Here is a 23,801-nt window from a genome sequence, read left to right as displayed (position 1 = left end):
ATGAAATGTGTATTCAGTTTTGTGGTGATGAAATGTTCTGTAGATGTCTGCTAAATCCAAACATTGGATGGTTTAAATCCAAAATTTCTTTGCTCAGCTTCTTATTGGAGGGTCTACCCAACACTACCAAAGGAATGTTGAAATCTCTGACTATTATGGTATTGGAGGAAGTCAAGTTGCTCATGTCTGTTAGAGTTTCTCTTATAAATTGAGGCGTATTCTGGTTGGGTACATAAATATTAATAATTGAAATCTCATTATATTGAGTATTACCCTTAACAAATATGAAGTGACCATTCTTATCCTTCCTTACTTTTGTTGGTTTAACACCTATTGTGTCTGCAAATAAAATTGCAACACCTGCTTTTTTCTGATTACCATTTGTCTGAAATATGGATGACCATCCTTTCACCCTGAGTCTATATTTATCTTGTAAGGTAAGATGTGACTCTTGTATGCAACAAATATCTGGCCTGAGTTTTTGTATCCAGTCAGCTAACCTGTTCCTCTTTAGAGGACAGTTTAAGCCGTTCACATTAATGGAGAATATTGATAAGTCTGGTAAAATTTTGGGTATTGAGTTTCTCGAAAGTCCAGTAGACATTTTTAATCCTTTCACCACTGTAGAAGTTGGAGTTTGATCAAATGTTTTGAGTAGGGCGCCGGCCCCATATGCCAAGGGTGGCAGGTTAAAACCAGCCCTGGCCAAACTGCAACAAAAAAATAGCCGGGTGTTGTGGCGGGTGCCTGTGGTCCCAGCTGGTCAGGAGGCTGAGGCAAGAGAATCTTGTAAGCCCAAGAGTTAGAGGTTGCTGTGAGCCAGGTGACATCAAGGCACTCTACCCAAGGGCAGAACAGTGAGACTCTGTCTCTACAAAAAAAAATAGAAAAAAGTTTCTGAGTGAGTTTACTTTTGCAGTAGAGGGTTGGGCTGGTCATTTTGGAGTATAGGTCTGAGAATATCCTGAAGAGCTGGTTTGGTTATGGCAAATTTCTTCAACATATGAACGTCGTTAAAGTATTTAATTTCTCCATCATAAATGAAACTCAGTTTAGCTGGATACAGGATCCAGGGTTGAAAGTTATTTTGCTTTAGGAGATTAAAAGTCGATGACCACCCTCTTCTGGCTTGAAAAGTTTCAGCAGAGAGATCTGCAGTCATTCTAATATTCTTCCCTTTGTAGGTAATGGATTTCTTACGTCTGGCTGCTTTCAGAATTTTCTCCTTCATATTAACTTTAGTGAAGTTAATTATGATATGCCCGGGGGATGTCTTATTGGGATTGAGTCGTGCTGCGATTCTGAAACTGTCTGCTATCTGAATTTCAGAATCTCTTGGCATGTCTGGAAAATTCTCTTTCATAATTTCATGGAGAAGGTCCTCTGTGCCTTGTGAGGCCACTTCATCATTTTCAGGGATTCCAATGAGGCAGATATTAGCCTTCTTCAAACTATCCCAGAGCTCTCTGAGAGAATGATGCATTTTTGCTCTCCATTTTTTTTCCTCTTTTAGAGTTTGGGAGCATTCAAAAGCTTTGTCTTCAATGTCAGAAGTCCTTTCTTCTGCTTGCTCCACTCTGTTACTAAGGGATTCTACTGTATTTTTCAGATCTTTGAGGGCTGCAAATTCTTGCTTCAGTCTGTCAAAATCTTTGGTGGTTTTGTCTTTAAATTCATTCTTGAGACAACTTTTGAATTTCTCCTCGAATTTCTAATTCCAACTTTTGAATTGCTCCTTGAATTTCTAATTCCCAATTTTCCTCCATTCTATTAATCTTGTTTGCAATTCAAATTCTGAATTCGATTTCTGACATCTCAGCCAGCTGTTTATGAATGGGATCTTCAGTTACATCTGCCATATCTTTCCTTGGGGGTGGGGGGTTTTGATCTATTATGCTTATTCATGTTACCAGAGTTTTTCTGCTGATTCAACCCCATGATAATTTTATACAATTTGACTTTTCCCCTGGAGCTTTGTCAAGGACCCCATACAGTGCTATGGCCTGAGAAACTGTGGACCTGTTCGGTGTGGTGGGCCTAAGTGGTTCTGTCTTGTTTTCAGCTGGTCTCTGTCTGACCCTAGTGAAACACTTACTCTAGGTTGAAGTCTCAGCTGTGGAGAAAACCTAGCAATTAAGTCACCCCGCCCCCCACAGGCAATAATTGGAAAAGGAAAATCAAACCTTCCTACAACCACACACCCAGGGCACCACTTGAACAGTCCTCAGGCGATTGGCTCAGTTGACAAGGTCCAAATCAATTGTCTCAGTCAGCACCTGTGTCAGGTGGGAGAGTTTAAAAGGTCTGTGGCAACTGGATTGCGGGAGTCTGGTGACACCTCAAATATGACTTGCTCCTATGAAGTCAGGAGGACCCACCCAGCAAATAGAGTAGTCTGGGAAGATTGATGTCTCCTTCCCCACCTTGCACCTCTGTCACACCCAGTCACTGATAGCCCCACAAGGCTGTGACCCAGTTACCTCCAGTGAGCAGATACTCCAGGAGTTTGCACCTGCCTGAATCACAAGGACATCTATATCTGCTCAGCCAGGCCACTGCTCTCTATCCAGTAGGGGCACGTGAAGCCTGACTACCTCGGGCACTTGATAGAGGCTGGGGATGTTCACTCAGTTCCAGCCCTGCCCCTGATTGATGTTACTGACAGAAAAGAACAACTTTGTGAGAATTTGTTTCTGTCCCTGTTAAATTCCCCTGCAGAAGAGAAGCTGTTTTGAGTTTCCAGAACCTGTACCTCAGGCCCTGTCTTTGCTCCTGCAGGTTTGTATTCGCAGCATGGTAAGTTATCAGTTCTAGCCTCCTGCCTTCCTTTGTCTATAGGCTGACAATCCTCTAAGGGCCGGGTGTGTGTTAGGCTCAGTAAAGTGGTCCTCTGGGTCAGCCCAGTGCTGGGAATCTCCCGGGTCTGCGCATATGTTTTCTAGTCACTGCGCTCCACCTCAGGCAAACTCTTTACTCACGGGGCCTGCGTTTCAGTCCCAGATCTGTTCTGTGGTGGTTGCCACCTGAGAAGATGCCCAGCCTCCTGTGGTTGCCCAGGGAGACAGGGGGTGTGGCTTTGGAATATCTGGGGGTGAGCCCTATTGTTGCCAAAAACGACTGCTGCTCCGCGCCTCAGGGTATGGCTGCTCCAGTGTGGTTTCCTCTCAGCCGACCGTCCTCTCCTCACTCCCATGCCGCAGAATCAGCACTGACCAGCTGCAGTCCAGGCCCTGTCCACACCCCTCCAGATATCACTCAAGAATCTGGACTCCTGGAGGACAGGCCTCCAGACCTCAGAGTGAGAGTGGAGGGGAGTGCTGGGAGCTCAGAGTTGCAGGTAGAGAATGTGTACAGTTTTATACAGTTTTATGCCTGGCAGAACGCCGTGGCACCCTAGTAGGGGAGGTAAATCCAATTTTTAGAGGGTCTGTTCCGTGGAGTGGAGTGTGAGGACCTTTGAACTCTGCTCGTTTGTTTGTGGGGCACTCCGAGCCATTCTCATAGGGGAGGGGACTCCCATCCACTTGGTGATGGATTTTATACCTTTTGTTTGTATCCTTCGGGTCGCAGCTCACCTCGGCAGAGTTGATGTGCATTCTTCAACCTTCTCTCTTGGTGCAGCTCTAATCCACCAGGTTACTTGATAAATTTCTGTCCTTTAACTCTCCTTCTGGACGGGAGCCTCTGTGGAAAGCTGGCTTCAGTCAGCCATCTTGTCTCCACCTCAATTTTTTTTGTATTTCTATACAGCAGAAACAGATCTGTCACGTAAGCAAGTCCATTTCCTCTCCTCATTCATACCACATTTGACAATCGTGTAAAAATAACACATGTTGACGGAGGTCTTTATGTCCAATTTTATCTGTGTATTTAGATATGAAAGCCAACATCTCCAACATTAAAAAGCAGACTGTCTTCCATCAGGCATATGCTGCCCTACATATTCTCTCCTTCAGGTACAAGGGGGTGGACAGTGGTCATGTTATGGACCACATTCCTATCTGCAAAACTGCCAGTTTATGTAGCCTATCGTAGGCACTTAGGGTTTTCGGAACTTCAGGCTTCTTGTTTGTTTTTCATCTTAGACTTCCACAGTTAAGTGGCTAAGAATTCAAATACTAAAGATTGATATTCACAGAAATATAATACTATTCTAACATAACAAGTTCCACATGAATCTATGATGTCAGTTATCAAATTCAAGTCCGCTGAGAATCCCTGGGCATAGCAGTTCAGAGTTGGTACTTTATCATACTCATTTATTGATGCCCAGCCAAGTTTGAAAACTACCTTCCACACTACAGTGGCTCTAACGTGACCATAGAGCCTTACATGTCTGTAGCCAGGGCATGATGTTGGATGGTGACAGCAGAAACAGAAACACCCTGTTTCTGGTCACGGGAGAAACATCTCTACACAGAACTTAAATTCTGAATTATTCTTCACAACAAAAATAGAAGTGAAGCCAAAACGTCCCTCACTCAGAACAAGCTGAGCAAAACTCACGTTGATAGATTACAGAACTTCCAGATCAAAGGGGGACGAGCTTTAGAGTATGCTGCGTCTGCTCTCCCTGGCCCTTATACCTGGCCAACACACCCACTTATCAAGAAATTCCAGCTCATAACGTCAAAGCAAGGACTCTAGACATGTTCTAGATAATCACCCCATCCCTGTACCCTATCCTCCACCTTTGCTCATTCTCACACATTGTTGGTGTCAGTCTTCCAGATTCCTGATTCTATACTTAACCCTTAATAGCTGCTCAGACCCCCTTTCACTCTCAAGGGTCACCAGATCAACATCCTAGCTTTTTGTCCTTATATTTGCTGCATTGCTTTTGCATCTATTCAATTTCTTTGTTTAGGGGAAAACTTTTGTTTTAGCATTTGCTCTTGTAGAAATTCCTCCTGGGATAGGAAGAATACAGGACTTTGGACATATAGTATATGCATATATATATATATATGTGGGTTATTATGAAAGTTTTCAATACACAAAAATCAAGAAATGTAATATTTGTGCATACAGAAACCCTCCCAGCAACACAGATAAGGTGAGCAAGTTGAGATATGCAGGGTGAATCAGAAAGGATGCTATTGACTGTGTTTCTTAGAAGTGAAATAATGGACCATAACACAGTCTATCCCAAAACTTTCATAGTGACATATACATATAGATGTATGAATTTATGTAACAGGGTGATGCAGGGGAATGCTTTGTGAGGTGAGATTTAGAAGAGATAGAAAGTTCATCAGAAAGCTGGGCAAGGTGGCTCATCCCTGTAATCCCTAGCACTCTGGGAGGCTGAGGTGGGTAGATTGTCTGAGTTCAGGAATCCAAGCCCAGCCTGAGCAAGAGCAAGACCATATCTCTACTAAAAATATAAAAACTAGGCAGGCATTATGGCAGGTGCCTATAGATTCAGCTATTCAGGAGGCTGAAGCAAGAGGATTACTTGGATCCAAGAGTATGAGACTGCTATGAACTATGATGCCAGGGCACTCCACCCAGGGCAACAGAGTAAGACTCTGTCTAAAAAAAAAAAAAAAGAAAGAAAAAAGAAAGCTCATCAGGAAAAATGTATTAAAATGGGAGATGCCTACCAGAATTAGAAAAATAATAGAAAGGACAATAAATATCCTGTAAGATGCAGGGGATACACAGATGTAGGGGAAAGCTGAATCAATTTAACTTAAATCTTAGAGAACTTAGAGATCCAGGCTCATGTCTGGATTCCACTGTTATATATCATCTAATGCATTGATATTACATTGGGTAGGTTGAGCTTATTGTGGAACCAGGATGCTCTGATATTGGGTATGATAATAGAATGGCTAACTCTCCATGTTAGAGAAGAGGAAATTTATTGGATATGTCTTAGAGAGAGAACATAAAGCAAGCTGGATATCTGGATGATGATGGGGGATGGCATTAAAACTTAAAGAGGTAAATGTAGATATCATAGGGGCAGTGGATTTACAAGAATGAGTTCATCTATTCATTTCTTTAATAAACACTGTACATCTATTCTGGGCTTAATACTGTACAATCTGCTGGACAGCCAAAGGAAGGCATTGTCCAGCCCTCAAGGGACTCTTGTCAAAGTAGAGAAGAGTGATTAGCAAGTAAATAATAATATTAATGCAATAAAATAGAATTAAATATAGCTATCAGGGACTCAGACATAACCAAGTCTGAGGTTAAGAAAGTTGAGGTAAGATGTTCTAGAAGATACATAGAAGCAATAGTAGCTAAGGATAAAGGAAAGGCCATTCCAGGAAAGGAGGAAACTAGTGAAAAAGCTTTGAGCCAAAAGAAGTTGTCATATTTGGAGATCTGAGAATAATTTAGAATGGAGAGTACCTAATATTAAAGAAGAAGGGGAAGAGAGGTGTTAAGAGAGGAGCCAAAAAAGATGAACTAGGGCCAGATCACAATCATATGTCTGGTCAGATAGTTATACCCCAAATGTTATAAGAAACCACTTAGCATTTCAGGCTAATTAGAAAAATCAAGTAGCAGAAGTCTGGATCTGAAGAGAGGCAAAAATGGGGTTGGGGAGACCACTGCAGCTGTTTGCAGAATCCAGGTGAGCTAGGATGAGGGACTTCACCAAGGTGGTGGAAGTGGGGAAAGAAAAAAGAGATAAAATTCTGGAGAAACAAAAAGATCAAAACTGCAGGCCCTGATGACTGCTTGGCCGTGCCAGGTGAAGGAGAGGCAGTAGTCACCGTGATTGCTGGGTATTTTGGCCTGGACGAGTAATAAGACAGGGAGTTTCTATGGCCATGAGGAAGTCGTTTGGAGACAATACTCACTCATTCTAGGTTGATAATTCATAGGCTGCTCTTCACTTTTACTCCAATCAAAATACAATAAGTCTGTTATCCTTTAACCTTTAATTACAGTTTTCTAAATAACTTGAAAGTAGACACATTTACCATTCAATGTCATGTCACTCAATTGATCGGCATACTCTATCCACTACAAGTTGGAAATGTTATTGATCACACACACAGAAGTGCTGACAGTGTATAATCAGCTGCTTGAGACCGTGTAAGATTAAATTGTTCTTGTCACTGGCATATCTTGAATAATGATCCCTGATTGGTAATGATCATCTGTATGGTTTGACAGGCCAACTGATCAAAATTAAGAAGTCAAGTTCCGAAAGTCATCCCAACTTTTGGGAACATAAACTATTTCTCAATCATGCTGCTAGCTCTTTTTCAGTAGTGCTTACACTGCTGATCTTTTGAGAGTATCCAGCCTAACAGCAACATGTGATTTGCTGTCAACCTCAGCGTGACATCAAGGGGTCAGAAAGAATCTGCTACATTAACATTTCTCTCTCTTACTGGATTAAGAGAGACTCTGTTCTGCATAATTGAAAACTCTAACACTAACTTAAAATGTCATCATGGTGGCTGGGCATGGTGGCCCACACCTGTAATTCTAGCACTCTGGGAGGCCCAGACAGGTGGATCACTTGGGCTCAAGGGTTCTAGACCAGCCTGAGCAAAAGTGAGACCCCCATCTCCACTAAAAGTAGAAAAACTAGCCAGGCGTTGTGGCAGGCACCTGTAGTCCCAGCTACTCGGGAGGCTGAGGCAAGAGGATCACTTCAGCCAGTTTGAAGTTGCTGTGAGCTATGATGCCACGACTCCCTACTGAGGGTGACAAAAATAAATAAAATAAAATAAAATGGCATAGAAAGATTTTCAAGCTTATATACAAGATACCCAAGTTCAAGTTCTGGCCACGATGTAGGACCAAAAGCAAGTCACCGAATCTCTCAGACTAAGTTTTTATTTTTTAAGTTTTAAGTTTTGATTTTTAATAAAATCTTATTTTTAATTTTGGAAACCATTTGTTCACTCCGTTTATTGCCCTTGGGCTTTATAAGGATACAAATAGGTAGCAGTTGGGAAAGCACTCTGCGCTTATAGAATTCTTAATTGTTGACACATTATCATAATTACCATTGCCATTATTATCATCACAGTCCTTATGGTGAAGTCATATGGTACATGGCTTGTTCTAGAAGGCACTGTATAAATATATCTGAGATGAACGCGAAGGAAAGGGGAATTGGGGTGGGGCACTTTCTGCCTTGTTACATAAGCATACCTTAATGGTTTCCTTCCCACTTGCCCCCACTTGCAGTTTGGCTAAGGCAAGACAACAAAACTTCTGAGAGCAATAGACAAACAAATGACAGGGTACTTCCTCTTAGCTGGATTCAGAAAAAAACAGATAATCCAAAATAGAAGGAAACTCAGAGAAACTCACAAGAAGATATTATTTGAAACAGGAAAACATAGCAAGAACAGCAAATATCAACAAATTATAGAAAACAATATGATTTTTGAAAACCTGGGTTTTAGTAGTAGGGCAACTACTACAGGAACAAGAGGCTAGAAAGAAAAACACTCATCTTCTAAAAACTACTTTACGTGACTGTAGAGTAATTTACTTGGGACTACTTTAGAAGAAATTGAGATTATACCATGGAACATATGGAAATGTCTAAGAGCCCGTGAAAGATGTTGAACATCATTAGTTCCCAAGGAAATGTAAAACAAAACCCCAGCAAGGTTCATTATACCCATTATGATGGCTAGATAGTAAAAGAACAAGTGCTGTTGATGTCATAGAGAAATTGTACCACACACACTGCAGGAAAATCACATGTACACATAAAAAAATTACCCAAACAAGGTGCAAAAACACTATTAAAAGTTGTGTGAAATTTATAAATCCTATAAAAATGAAGCTTCAGAGAAGACCAGTGGGAGCAAAACTGACATCCTGAATGAAGAAACTGTGATAGCAAAAATAGATGAACAGAGCCAATGAAATCACAGCTAAGGTTCACAGCTGATGCAAAGACAAATCTACAGAACTCAGGAACAAAACAATGAAATCCAGGGTGAGAATAATCACTGTGCCAAAGGACATAAAAATGCAAGCAAATTTGCAACCTCTGCTAAGGAGCAAATTAGAGATAATTTCAAGATATCAAATTCTAATACTGAAATCTTAAAGGAATATGAAAAACTACTGGGGAACAATACTCACCAAAATATACCCCAGTACCTACTTGTCATACCAAAAATTGGAAAGAAGAGAAGAATATGAGACCCTGAGATCTCTCATTTCTAGAAGAAGAAGAAGAAGAGGGGGAATATGAGACCCTGAGATCTCTCATTTCTAGAAGAAGAAGAAGAAGAGGGGGATGTGATTCATGGGATCACATGAATTTTGGATGGCTTTTTATAGAACACACTGCCTGAGTATGGACACTTAGATAAACTCATTTAGAGAAGTCATGGATGAAATTTCCACAAGGATCCTCTGCTAAGGAATATTACTACTTTCATAACATGTAAATGTCTGGATTTGAAGGCATTGAAGGCAAGGCTTGGCAATGAATTACCTGAAGCATTTAATTTTGCTACCTCATCAACCAAAAGGGGAAGGGCTTTTGTTTGTTTGTTTTTCTTTCAGGCCACCAGACGGGAAGGAAACATAATCAAACCTCTTTGGCAGTGAAGAGGATACTGTTTGGGAGCATTGAGTCAGAAATCAAGAATAACAGGGCAAGCATGTCCTTACCAATGATATGTTACATGTTACATGTAATAGAAATAATTGTTGGCTGAGTTGAATGCAGTCTGATATGGAAGGTCATACTTGTTCTAAGCCACATGTCTCTTTTGACTGTCTTGTTTTTCTGGAGATTGGTAACCTCAGGGGAAAGGCTATATTTTTCAACAGAGGTAAGAATCCTCTGATACTCAGACTAGCACAAGGCAGGCTCCCAGAGAAATCAATCTAAAGCTAAGAGAAAAGGAATAAACTCCAGCAAATATTATTTTTTTTTCCTTTGGAGACTAAAGGTAACTTTTTAAAGTCATAGAAAACCTGAAATAAAATCAATAAAGCCTCACAAAAATATCCTAAAGAGGATGAAGATCTAAAAGTAATGGAAGATAATACATAAGAACTGGTAGATTGTGAGAGTAGAGGGGGAAATGCTTAGAAATATCAAATAAAAGGATTAATTAGACCATATTTTGAAAAACACAAAATATAAATAACAGTTTAAAAATGTTCCAGACTATGTCAAAGGTAAAAGCTAGCATAGAATTTGGATTTCATAGCATTTCTGAAGGAGTATTTAAGATTAACTTATTCATTTGAAATACATATTAAAGGTAATAACTATGTCAAATATACTAGACATATATAATCACCTTGGCAGACAATCTTTTCTGGGAAATACATTTAAAATCACCCACAGAACCATTTTAATAAAGTGGAATAAAAGAAAGCAACAGTAAAGAAAAAAACTTAGAAAAAAAGGAAGTAGTAGAAAGTAAAAATTAAAATGTATAAGGTAAACAAATTAAACTCAAAGAAAAAGCATAGGTCACTGGCATAGAAACAAAATCCAATAATGTGATGCCTATAAGAGGCACACCTAAAATTAAAATATGAATGGGCTAAAGGCCAAAGAATAAATTAAAGTCCATCATGTCTGTAAAAATTCAGAAAAAAATTTTTTAAGGTTTATGCTACAGATTAACAAGGTTATTTTGTACTTTTCTTTTTATAAGAAAAGCCTTATACATATTAAATTTAATAGAATGTATTTGAGCAAATAATTCATAAAATGGGCAGCATTTAGAGCCAGAAGAGATTCTGAGAGCTCTGCCTAGCAGTGTGAGCAGCAAGATTATAAGCTGGATATAAAGCAATGTAGAGAAGTCACCAAATTGGCTACAGGGAGGCACCTGGCTTATATGGGCATATTATGTATTCGCTGCCTGTGGCTGGCTGAAAACTTGGCTGTTGTACTTCTTCTTTTTTTTTTTTTTTTTTTAATTTCAAACTAATATAAGGGTACAAATTTTTAGGTTACATCGTTTTCTCTTCCAAGGTAAAGTTCAAGTTGTAGAAGAGCCCCTCACCCAGGGTGCATGCTGAACACCCTTGCATTGCGCACATCTCACCAATTGCCGTCCCTCTTCTTGCCAATCACCCCCTTTCCCCACCCTTTCCCTCCTTACTCTTCCCCCCGCTAGACTATATTTATGCTTTATCATTCATATGGGTGTGTAACTGTTTATGTATTGGTTTCATATTATAATTGATTACATTGGATTTTTTTCTTCCATTCTTGAGATCCTTTAGTAAGAAGAGTGTGTTTCAACTCCATCCAGGTAAACATAAAAGATGAAAAATCTCCATCTTTTCTTATGGCTGAATAGTGTTCCATGGTATACATATGCCACAGTTTGTTAATCAGTCCATGGGTTGATGGATATTTTTGGATATTTGGATATCCAAATCAGTCCATTGGGTTACTTCCAACCTTGGCAATTATGAATTGAGCTGCAATCAACATTCTGGTGCAAATGTCTTTGTGATAAAATGATTTTTTTGTTCTTCTGGGTAGATATTTAGGAATGGTATTGCAAGGTCAACTTTTAGTTCTTTGAGAATTCCTTAAAGGCTATATTAGTTTGCCGTCCCACCAGCAGTGTAGAAGTGTTCCCTTCTCTCCACATCCCCACCAGCATCTGTGGTTTGAGGACTTTGCAAAGTAGATTAATCTTACTGGAGTTAGGTGATATCTCAGAGTGGTTTCGATTTGCATTTCTCTGATGATTAAAGATGGTGAGCATGTTTTCATGTCTTTGTTGGCCATTCATCTGTCATCTTCAGAGAAGTTTCTGTTCAAGTCTCTTGCCCACCTAGAAATGGGGTTGTTTATTCTTTTCTTGTCGATTAATTTGAGTTCTCTGTAGATTCTAGTTATCAGTCCTTTGTCAGATTCATAACATGCAAAAATCTTCTGCCATTCTGAAGGCCATCTGTTTGCTTAGTTGCAGTACCTTTAGCTGTGCAGAAGCTTTTTAGTTTGATCAAATCCTAGTTGTTTATTTTTGGTGTTGCAATGCTGGGGGGTGGGGGGTCTTCCTCATACAATCTTTTCCCAGGCCAAATTTTCAAGTATTTTACCAACACTCTCATCTAGAATTTTTATTGTGTGTGTCTTAAATTTAAATCTTTTATCTAGTGAGAATCAATTTTTGTCAATGGTGAGAGAGGTGGGTCCAGTTCCAGTCTTCTATATATGGCTAACCACTTCTTCCAGCACCATTTATTAAACAGGGATTCTTTTCCCCAGTGCATGCTTTTGTTAGATTTATCAAAGATAAAATGATGGTATGTGGCTGCATTCATCTCTAGATTGTCTATTCTATTCCATAGGTCTATGTCTCTATTTTTGTGCCAGGACCATGTTGTTTTGATCACTATAGACTTGTAGTATAACCTGAAGTCTGGTAACATGATTATTCCAGATTCTTTTTTATTTCTAAGTATTGTATTGGCTATTCAGAGGGTTTTCTGGTTCCATATGAAATGAAGTACAATTTTTTCAAGTTCTTCAAAGTATGACATTGGTGTTTTCTTGGGGATTGCATTAAATCTATAGATTGTTTTGGGTAATATGAACATTTTACAAGGTTGATTCTTCTTAGCCACAAGCATGGTAAGTTTTTCCATTTGCTAAGATCTTCTGCTATTTCTTTTCTCAGGGTTTCATAGTTCTCTTTACAGAGATATTTCACATCCTTTCATATCCTGTTAGATATAACCCAGGTATTTCATCTTCTTTGGAGCTACTGCAAAGGTATAGAGTCTTTGATTTTCTCTCAGCTTGACTGCTGTTGGTTTATATGAATGCTACTGATTTGTGAGCATAGATTTTGTATCCCAAGATGCTACTATATTCCTTGATAATTTCTAAGAGCTTTGTTGTTGAGTCTCTGGGGTTTTCCAGGTATAAGATCACGTCTTCCACAAAGAGCAAGCATTTGAACTCCTCTGTCTCCATTTAAATACCCTTCATCTCCATCTCTTGCCTGATTGCAATGGCTAGGACTTCCAGCCCTATGTTGAATAGCAGTGATGATAGTGAGTATTCTTGTCTTGTTCCAGATCTGAGTGGAAATGCCTTCAGTTTTACTTCATTCACTATAATATTAGCTGTGGGTTTGTTGTAGATGGCCTGTATCAGTTTAAGAAATGTCCCACCTAATTTTCTTAAGTGTTCTTATCAAGAAATAATGCTAGATATTATCAAAAGCCTTTCCTGCATCAATTGAGAGAATCATATGGTCTTTGTTTTTTTATTTCATTTTTGTGATGAATTATGTTTATGGATTTATGTATGTTGAACCAACTTTGCATCCACGGGATAAAACCCACTTGATCATGGTGTATAACTTTTTTAATGTGTCACTGTATTCTGCTTGCTAAGATCTTAAATATTTTTGCATCAACATTCATTAATGATATTGGTCTGTAGTTTTCTTTTTTTGTTGGATCCTTTCCTGGTTTGGGGATCAGGGTGATATTTGCTTCATAGAATAGAATGCATTGGGGGAGGATTTCTTCCTTCTCTATATTTTGGAATAGATTATGCAATATAGGAACTAGCTCCTTTTTGAAGGTTTGGTAGAATTCTGGTGTGAAACTATCTGATCCATGTCTTTCCTTTTCTAGGAGATTTTGTATAGTTGATGCTATTTCAGTGCTTGATATGGGTCTATTTAAAATTTCTAATTCTTTCTGGTTGAGTTTAGAAAGGTGGCATGCTTCCAGGTATTGGTCCATTTCCTCTACATTTTCATATTGCTGGCAATAGACTGTTTTGTAGTAATCATTGAGTATGTTTTGTATTTCTGTGGTATGTATCGTTATTTCCCCTTTATTGTTTCTGATTGAAGTTATTAGAGATCTTATTTTTCTGTTTCTGGTTAGTCTGGCCAACGGTCTAGCAATTTTATTAATCTTTTAAAGAATCAACTTTTTGTCTTGTTGATCTTTTGAATGATTCTTTTGTTTTCAATTTCATTAAATTCTGCTCTAATTTTAGTTATTTCTTTTCTTATGCTGAGTTTGGGGTTGTATTATTCTTCCTTTTCCAGTTGCTTGAGGTAACCCATTAGGTTGCTGACTTGTTCTCTTTGTGTTTTCTTGGTAAAGGCATCCAATGCAATAAATTTACCTCTAGGAATGCCTTTGCAGTGTCCCATAGGTTTTGATAGTTTGTGCTTCATTATTGTTTTGTTCCAGAAATCTAACAATCTCCTTCCTAAACTCATAGTTGACTCAGCTGTCATTCAGCATAAGATTATTTAATTTCCATGACTTTCTTTGAGTAGAAAGATTTCCGTTGCTGTTGAGTTCAACTTTTATTCTGTGATGGTCTGAGAAGGTACAGAATTAATTTCTATTTCTGTGAATTTGTTTTGGTTAGACTTGTGTCTTTTTTCAGATAAATGGTAAAAAATTTGATGTGTGACCATTTTATTAAACATGGCATATTATTTGTATTACATAAGACACATTTTTGTAAACAGTTTCCATAGTGTAGAAATTAAGATGTTAATGTTCACTCATATTTCATTTTCTCAAATGAAATCCAACTCTACTTTAGTCTCATTTTCAAATAACTGCCTTTAGCTCTATGATGTTCAGAATTGGTTTTAGGGATTTTAAAAGCACATAAAAGAAGTTTTTAATCCCTGTAAGTATATTTTTATGATTATTGTTACAATCATTATTACTAGCACAATGATAATAAACATTCTCTCCCATAATGAAGTTCTACTTTTAAAAAGTAAACCTTAAAGTGAGGATGAATGGAAAGGAACAAAAAGTACCCCCCAAATAAACTAGTTTAGCATTACTTCTACAGTTCCCATAAATATACCACAGGACATATATGATATACAAATATTCCTAAATATACCACATGGTATCATATATGCTGAGTATCCCTTCTCCAAAATGCTTGAAAACAGAAGTGTTTCAGACTTCACTTTTTTTTTTCTGATTTTGGAACATTTGCATATACACACAATTAAATATCTTGGGGAGAGAACCCAAGTCTAAACATAAAATTTATGTTTCATATATACCTTAAACACATAGCTCAAAAGTAATTTTATACAATATTTTTAATAATCTTATATTTAATAGTATTATCTTAAATCTAAGTTTGTCTGCATTAAACTATCAGAAAACAAACAAACAAAAATGTCACTATCCCAGCCACTCATGTAGACAATCTGTGTTGTTTGGCATCACTACCATTCCAAACTCTGAAATCATATGCTATTGATAAGCAGTCTTTTTTTATACTTATACACACATAAGTACTTCCCAGTGAAAAATATGACAGATCAATAATATAGTGAAAAAATTATGTATTCAGGGTAGCCAAGTAGCCCAGTGGCATCACCAGATACCTGTGTCAGCAGTTAAACAACAATGAACAATGGCAGGCTTTCAGTCTACCCCGTAAACAGTTACTGTGCACTGTATTTTATTTTTTGAGGTGAGAAGAAACAGGAAAAAATGGTTGAAGGACCAGGAAGTGGGTCCCCTAGGAATAAGTAGGGATGCTGCTAGGTAACTTTTTAAAAGGTTTCTTACAGAGTCATGTGCCTCATTAACAATGAATCTTAGAAGTCTCTCTTTGGTTTTATAAACTGACATGATTACTTGTTCTGTTATGAATTCATACTGCTGTAGTCCTCTAGTAAGCCAATTACACATTCTCACCATGTCACCTAGAGGTACTTTTTCTGCAGTCTTAACAGGGTCATCTTCATCATCACTATTATCACCATCACCTTGATTCAGAAACATACCTGGCCAGTGAACAAACAACTGGAGCCTCATTATCGATGTTAAAAACTTCTTCAATGTCCACTATTCCAGATTATTGGTGGACACTAAAGGGATTTTTTTAATATGTAAGGGGGTCAGACATCATTTTTTTATGACTTGACATACAACATCCTTCAAAATTACCACCCTGCTCATCATCATCATTGAGCATAGTTAGAAGCCAGAGATTTTTCCAGCCATGCACAACTGTGCCTTTAGTCAGTGGGATCCAAGTAGTGGCAACGGCGTATTTTGAAAACCTTCCACACCCAAGTCTCTCCTTTTGCTGCTAGCACGGTGTTCAAGAAAGTGTTTTTCAATTTAGTTTTCATCAACCTTTAAGGGCATCCTGGTCATGTACCTGAATAAATAAAGTCCCATTTGGAGGAACTTCAACATTTTTATCTTCTGCTTCTTCTGGTCATATCCAGTTGTCATCCTAAGACCACACCTTCTGTAAGACATTTCAGACTTACACTGCTATCTAGTCTGTCCAATAGCTTGATTTTCCGTGCTACAGATAAACACAAATGCTTCTTCTTTTTCTTTTTGCTATTACCTGTAGGTCTATCTGTAGAACTTTTTAATAATATCTTCATCACAGAGCACAGAATAAACAAAAAAATCAGTGACTAGTGCATGTAGGTTTCCACCCCCATGTAGGTATTACAAAACACTGTCATAGGTGCATCCAGCCTTCACATGTACCATTATATTACTTTCTGTGGTGGGCTGGCTTGAATTTTTGTGCAGAAAAAGTATATCAAAGCTTAAGGGGGCTGTGGGAACATTTTTTCTCTTGAGGACACTGAATAAACTGTGTATCGTGATTGTGTGACGTATCACATGAGATCAGGTGTGGAATTTTTCACTCGTAGCATCACATTGGCTCTTTAAAATTTTCAGATTTTGGATTTGGGTATTAGGGATACTCCACTTATAGAGTGTTTAGTCACTTAACCAAAGTAAAAATATCATAAATTTTTATGAAAGCCTTATCATTGACCCAGACTCATTGATCACATTACCTTTCATCTTGATGCTTCTATAATCCTTGAATACAAATGATTAAGATATCATTGAATGCATTTTTGCAAAATAGCTGGTCATTTCTATTTGCCATTCTAACGCCTCCACACCTTAAATAGAACTGTTTTTTTCCTAAAGTTCAAAATCAAAATGGAACATGGTAAGATTGCCAAAAATTATCCAACAAACGCCTAGATCAAGTTTCAATAATGTTACTCCTACTTATCATGCAAAAGGGTTAAGGCAAAAATAAAGTTAGATTCTTTTGCCCTGAAAAGAGTAGCATGGGTCCTTCTGACATCCACAGACAGAAACATAGCAGCATAGGCACAATCACCTTCAGAGAACAAAAAACTTTGTGAATAAGTAAATGCTCATCAGAGTGACCCACATTTCATGGGTACACCTCAAGACACTTTACAAACACTTCATATGGGTGCACATTTCTGTGCTAACGAACTAAGTAGGAAGAGTGGAAAGTAGCTAGGTAAGGAAGAGTAAGAAACAGGTGGAGGCCTAGCAGAGCAAGATAACACTGTGCCCTCACTCTCAGACTTGTGCTCTGTGGCCCACACCTTATTTTATTACAGCTCTAGGAGGCACATATTATTGTCTCCCACTTCCCCTTTACAGGCAGCTCAACACTTACAGAAGTTAAGTAATTTGTCCAGGGTCACACAGCTAGTAAATTGCAGGAGCCAGGCTTGACAAGCCCAAACCCAAACTCTTAACCATTCTCTCCCACTGCCTCCTGAAAGTTATTTTTAATGATGTTGTTAAACAATTCTTAATGATGTTGTTTTTTGTGTGAAGCCAGTTGGAATAATGCCAATTCTTGAATGTCCTTTGACAAAACACTAGGATAGGTTTATTTCAACAGACCCCTGGAAAGCTTTTGGTGTCTATGCCCCTAACCACTGGGACCCCGTGACTACTTTGGGTGAGAAAACAGCATGTGGCTGAGACCAACACAGCTGCTGTAAAGAATTTTGCTCACGGGCAAGTCTGGGCACTGTTTTCATTTCAGTTAGGACCAATTCCACTGTCGCTGTTAAAATCACCAAGAGTGCTTTTCTTGAATAAAACATAAATTGTTATATTTTGAGGTAGTCATGTTTGGATTTTTAGCAATGAATATCACGGGCTTACTTGTATAAGTGGCCCAAATCCAAAAATTAGAATAAATGCATGACATCTACATGCTCTATTTTCTGCCATAGCAAAATATTACAGACAGGGATGGCTTAAATAACAGAAATTCATTTTCTCACAATTCGGAGGCTGGAAATCCAAGATCAAGGGGTCAGCAGGTTTGCTTTCTTTTGAGACCATGGTCCTTGGCTTACAGGTGTCTGTCTTCTCACTGTGTCCCCACATGGGCTTTTCTCTGTGTGTGTCCATCCCGTGTCTCTTATTCTTCTTATAAGGACCCTAGTCATATTGAGTAAGCGGCCCACCCTGATGGCTCCAATTAATCCTAATCGCCTCCTTAAAAAGCTTGTAGTCCAATTATAGTCATATTGGGAACTTGTGGTTTCAACATAGGCACTGAAAAGAAACAAAACTCCAGCCCAAAAGAATATCAGTCTAATGCATCTCATCAGTGTGATAGTGAATATGTAATGATTCAAAATCAACCTGATTTCACACTTACACAATGCCCTCCTTTAAATTTTCAGATAAATATAAATTCTTCAAGACACAGTCATGATAATGCCCACTAAAAAACTGATAGAAAACATATCTTGAAAGACCATGACTTGAATGAAAATAGTATAAAGAGAAATCTGATAATTGAGATAAAAATAAAAATAGAAAGAAAATGGTAATGTGGGCTTTGAGTAGTAAATTATTCAAAGAACAGATGGATTGAAATTCAACAACTAATAGATGAATATTTCTAGAGCAGGCAATGAAATTCTAATTCTATGCAAGATACTGCAGTATTCTCTCAATGAATATTTTTGAGCAATTTCCTAAAAATAAGCTCAAGAATATAGCAAGTAATATACTTAAGTCTTGTCCTCATGTGGGCATCATGGGAACCTGCCATTAGCACGTGTGGCCTGCACACAGACCATTTTATTATCCTTTGTAGGTGAGCCTCTTTTCAGAAAGGTAACAAAACTGAACAAACTGAAAAAGCCACAACTTTTCTTAAATCTGTGAGAGATGAGGTCCCAGAGCAAACTATTGCCCTTCCTTCCTTCACCAAAATTGGAGAAACAGACAAATACAGAGTTACAACTTAACGGAGCAAGAACTCACCAAGCAGACACCTTAGTGTGAACCAGCACAGGGGTAGGAAAGCCTGGAGTGTGGATGACAAATTGCGGGAAGGTTGATGTGTAACAACTCTAGGGGACTCACCCACTGGGCCCCCCACACTGTTATGAACTTTACCTCCTGGAGCTCTACCAGGTTTTCACAGAGAATATTGGAGGAAGATCCTCTAGAGAGGAGAAAATGAACTATTTCAAAATATACTTGAGCACTCAATTCTTAATGAGGCTGCCCGCAGGACAAACCACTTAACCAGAACCACTTAACCTGCTGGTGATTGATGAGAGCCTAACTGACCTGCAAGGAGGAAAACACCCAACTCCAGCCCATGCTAGCTCTCGTGGTCCACCTCAGGGAATGGAAATAAAGAATAAAGACTAAGACTTAGTCACAGGACTGCAAAAGATTTCTCCTCCTCTCACAACTTTCACCACAGTACATTTACAGCAATTTCTTTCACCCAGTACATCATGTCTCACTATTGAGAAAAAGTGATGAGACATACTAAAGGGGAAGAAAAAACAGTTTGAAGCGACAGAGCAAGCATCAGAACCAGACTCAGATATGTCAGGGATATTGGAATTTAAATTCCAGGAGTGTGGATGTGGAATTTAAAACAACTCTGCTTACTATGCTAAGGGATAAAGTAGACAGCAGGCAAGAACAGATGGACCATGTAAGCAAAGAGCTGGAGATTTTAAGAAAGAACACAAAAAATGCTGGCGATCAAAACACACTGCAACAGAGATAAAGAATGCCTTTGATGAACTCATTAGTAGGCTGGATCCAGCAGAGAAAAGAATCTCTGAGGTTGAGGATATCTCAGTAGAAACCTCCAAAACTAAAAAACAAAGAGAAAAAAAAAATAAAACTAAAAAAAAAGCCAGAACAGAATACTGAAGAACTGAGGGACAACTCTAAAAGGAGTAACACATCAAAACCCGGGGAAAGGAACAGAAGAATATTTCATACAACAATGCTTGGGAAATTTTCCAAATTAATGTCAGACACCAAATCACAGCCAGAAAGCTCAGAGAACCCCCAACAGGATAAATATACCTAGGCACAGCATTTTCAAATTACACAAAATAAAAAATAAAGATAAAACCCTGAAGAAATCATATCCAATCTCTCCCAGAAACCACATATATTAGGGTGCTCCAGAGAGAGAGAACAGATAGGATAGACGTACCCACATACACGTATACACATATATACACATTTATGTATGTGTATATGTAATGAGAGAAAGAGCGAGATTGGGACTTATTATGAGAAATTTGCTTACACAATTTTTGAAGCTGAGAAGTCCAAATTTGTTATCTGCCAGCTGGAAGCTCTGGAGACTGGTGATGCAATTCCAGTCTGAGTCTGAAGGCCGAGAACCAGGGCAGCTGATGGTGTACATCCTGTCCAGGGATGGGAGCAGACTGATGTCCCAGATCAAGTAGGCAGGCAGAGAGAAAAAAAGGGGGAAATTCTTCCTTCTTCCATCTTTTTGTTCTCTTCAGGCCCCTGGTGGATTGGATGATGCCCACTCATGTTTCAGAGGGGAATGTACTTCACCAAGTCCACCCATTCAAATGCTAAATCAGAACAAAGGACAGGGGCAACAAACAGAAACAGTAACAAATGTTGTCAATATTAATCCAACTATATCAGTTACCTTCAATGTCAAATGTCTAAAAGTACCATTTCGAAGACAAAAATTATCAGAATAGGGGCAGTGCCTGTGGCTCAAAGGAGTAGGGCGCTGGCTCCATATGCCGGAGGTGGCGGGAGGTACTGAGTTCAAGCCCAGCCCCTGCCAAAAAAAATAAATAATAAATAAAAATTATCAGAATAGACCAAAAAATAAGGCCCTACTATATTCTGTTGACAAGAAACTGACATCAAACATAAAGACACTTAAAGATTAAATGTTACAGTGTGAGGCTCAGCCCCAAACAAGGGAGGGGTATGGACAGGAGCCTGGTGACAATTTTGATGTGGAGCACTACTAGCGGCTCTGGGCCAGGACCAAGAAGTGACAGTGGCTTAAACCGCCTCAGAGATGTTGCTAAGATGGGAGGGCTTCTGTTTATCTGTCCTTAAATGACTTTCTGAAAGTCACAAAAAAAGAAAGTAAATAGATGGGGGTAAAAACATACCATGTTAACACTAATCAAAAAAAAAACAGGAGTAGCAGTGTGAATTTCGGACAGAGCAGACATCAGAACAAGAAAAACTATCAGGAATAAAGAGGGACATTAAGGAATCAGTTCTCTAAGAAGCTACAGCAATCCTTCATGTCTCTGTGCCTAACAACATAACATCAAACTTTGTGTGGCAAAACTGGTAGAACTGTAGGAGAAAGAAATTAGTTCACTAATTGGATACTTCAACCCCTCTTTGTCAGAAGTGAATAGATCCATGAAGCAGAAAATCAGTAAGAACATAGTTGACATAAACAACACCATATCACCTGGACATGATGGATATCTATAGATTTACTTCATCAAACACCTGCAGAACACACATTCTTCTCAAGCTCACATGGAACATTCATTGAGATAGACCATATTCTGGATTGTAAAAAATACCTTAACAAAACTAAAAGAATAGAAATCACATAATGTCTACTGTCAGGCTATAATGAAATTAAGCTAGAAATCAATAAAAGAAAGATAGGTGGAAAATCCCCAAATAGTTGGAAATTAAACAACATGCTTCTGGGCAGCGCCTGTGGCTCAAAGGGGTAGGGTGCCAGCCCCATATGCCAGAGGTGGTGGGTTCAAACCTAGCCTCGGCCAAAAACTGTAAACAACATACTTCTAAGTAACTCATGGGTCAAAGAATAAATTGCAAGATAATTTAAAAATAGTTTGAACTAAATAAAAATGAAAACACAACTTAAAATCTGTGGGATACAATGAAAGCAGTACTAGAGGGAAATTTATAGCATCAACTGCACATATTTTTAAAAAGAAAGATCTAAAATCAATCATCTAAACTTCTACCTTTGGAACAAGAAAAAGAAGAGCAAGTTAAATCTAAAGTAAGCAGAAGAGAAAAATAATAAAAATTCAAGCAGAAATCACTGGAATTTAAAACAAGAAGTCAATAAAGAAAATAAACAAAACCAGAAGCTGGTTCTTTTGAAAGATGTTGAGTGCATCATCATATTACATTAGCAGTTGTCATTACAAATAAAAAGATATTTTATATGTAACTTTACATAGAATTAGAATTGTTTTAATTTTTTATTCAGGTAAATATACATATCTAATTTGCCATCTTCACCACATTTAAGTGCGCAGATCACTTGTAATAAATACATTTGTATATTTGTGCAGATCAGTAGTAACCATTTATATTCTTTGATTTTTTTCCTTTCTCTTCCACTCCTATTTCCCACTGATAGAAAATTTACAAGAAAGAACATCACACACTATTGGCTTCCTGAACTATCTGAACATGAGACTCCAATGAGAATGACTAGGTTTCTGTGACTAGACACTGAGATTCAGAACCTTGATGTAGACAAGCAAATGTCCATTCTAATAACACATGTTATGTGACTCCTTTGAAGAAGCTATCCTCTGGACCCAGACTTCCTGAGGTTTCCATCTTCAGCTCTGCTGCTTACAGCCTAGGAGACCTGGGGCAAGTTTGACCTCTGCAGCTCTGTGTTTTTCTCAATTATAAAATGAGGACAATAAATAGTAATCACTTCATAGTAGTACTCTGAAGACTAAAGTTATTATTTTATGCTGTTGTTATGTCACCCAAACAGATCTATCTCTTATGCTTAAAAAAGAAGAGACAAAACAGTTGGGTGAGCTTATGTGATTTCCCTGTAGTCACAAAGTGAGTAAGGGGCAGAGGTGGGTTCAGCACACACTTGCTTTCCATCACGTGTGCTTATTTTCTCTATAATCTTTGGGACAAAGCTTGAGTTACTAGAATGCGCTCTTTCAGAGAGGCAGGAAGCCTGTGTGGACCTAGATCTGAGACAACACATTTGAGCGTAGTTTATGGTCAACATATGGGCTGGCTGCCGGAAAAAGGGCAACTAACAGGAAGAGACTACGAACCTCACCATTTTAAGTTATGTGATGATTTACTCTCTAATCAATGTTAAATTCTTCATAAATTCTATGACTATAGCCAGAAGTGACTACTGTGCATAAACTTCATGCAAATTAACTACATGTTACAGACCAGAGGGGAGAAAAAAGAGTTATATTTAACATTAAAGCCTGCAACCATTTCCCACCTCACTTTTAGTGTCCATACACTTTTCTTAATCCAATTTTCTTAATCCAATTTTTCCTCAGAGGATTTCTCCCCACTATTCTCCAAAGTCTGCATTTGCATGGGGTCTCTCTGGTAAAATCCTTCTGTAGTATCTCCAAAAGAAACTTCCGTTTCGATACTTACGAAACATGTGGCCATGTATATTCTAAAACAGTGAAATGCACCCAAATTACACTGAGAGGAGAGAACCAATTTACTTGGGATTTCTTTCCCCACTCTTCCATCCCCTCATTCATAACATCAAGTTCCCTCTAATCACACCAACAATACAGGTAGAGGTGGTATGTACCTGGAAGACCAATTATCCAACTATTTATGAAATGGAGAAAAGGAGGAGAATCTGGAAAACTCTAAACTTAGTCCTTTTCAGCAAGTTCTAGACTGGATCCATTCCCAAGCACCACATTATTATTTATCTCTGTCTCTTCTCT

The sequence above is a fragment of the Nycticebus coucang genome, chromosome 12 (assembly GCF_027406575.1).
Source record: "Nycticebus coucang isolate mNycCou1 chromosome 12, mNycCou1.pri, whole genome shotgun sequence".
NCBI classification, from domain to species: domain Eukaryota; kingdom Metazoa; phylum Chordata; class Mammalia; order Primates; family Lorisidae; genus Nycticebus; species Nycticebus coucang.
Note: the sequence above shows the minus strand (reverse complement) of the source record.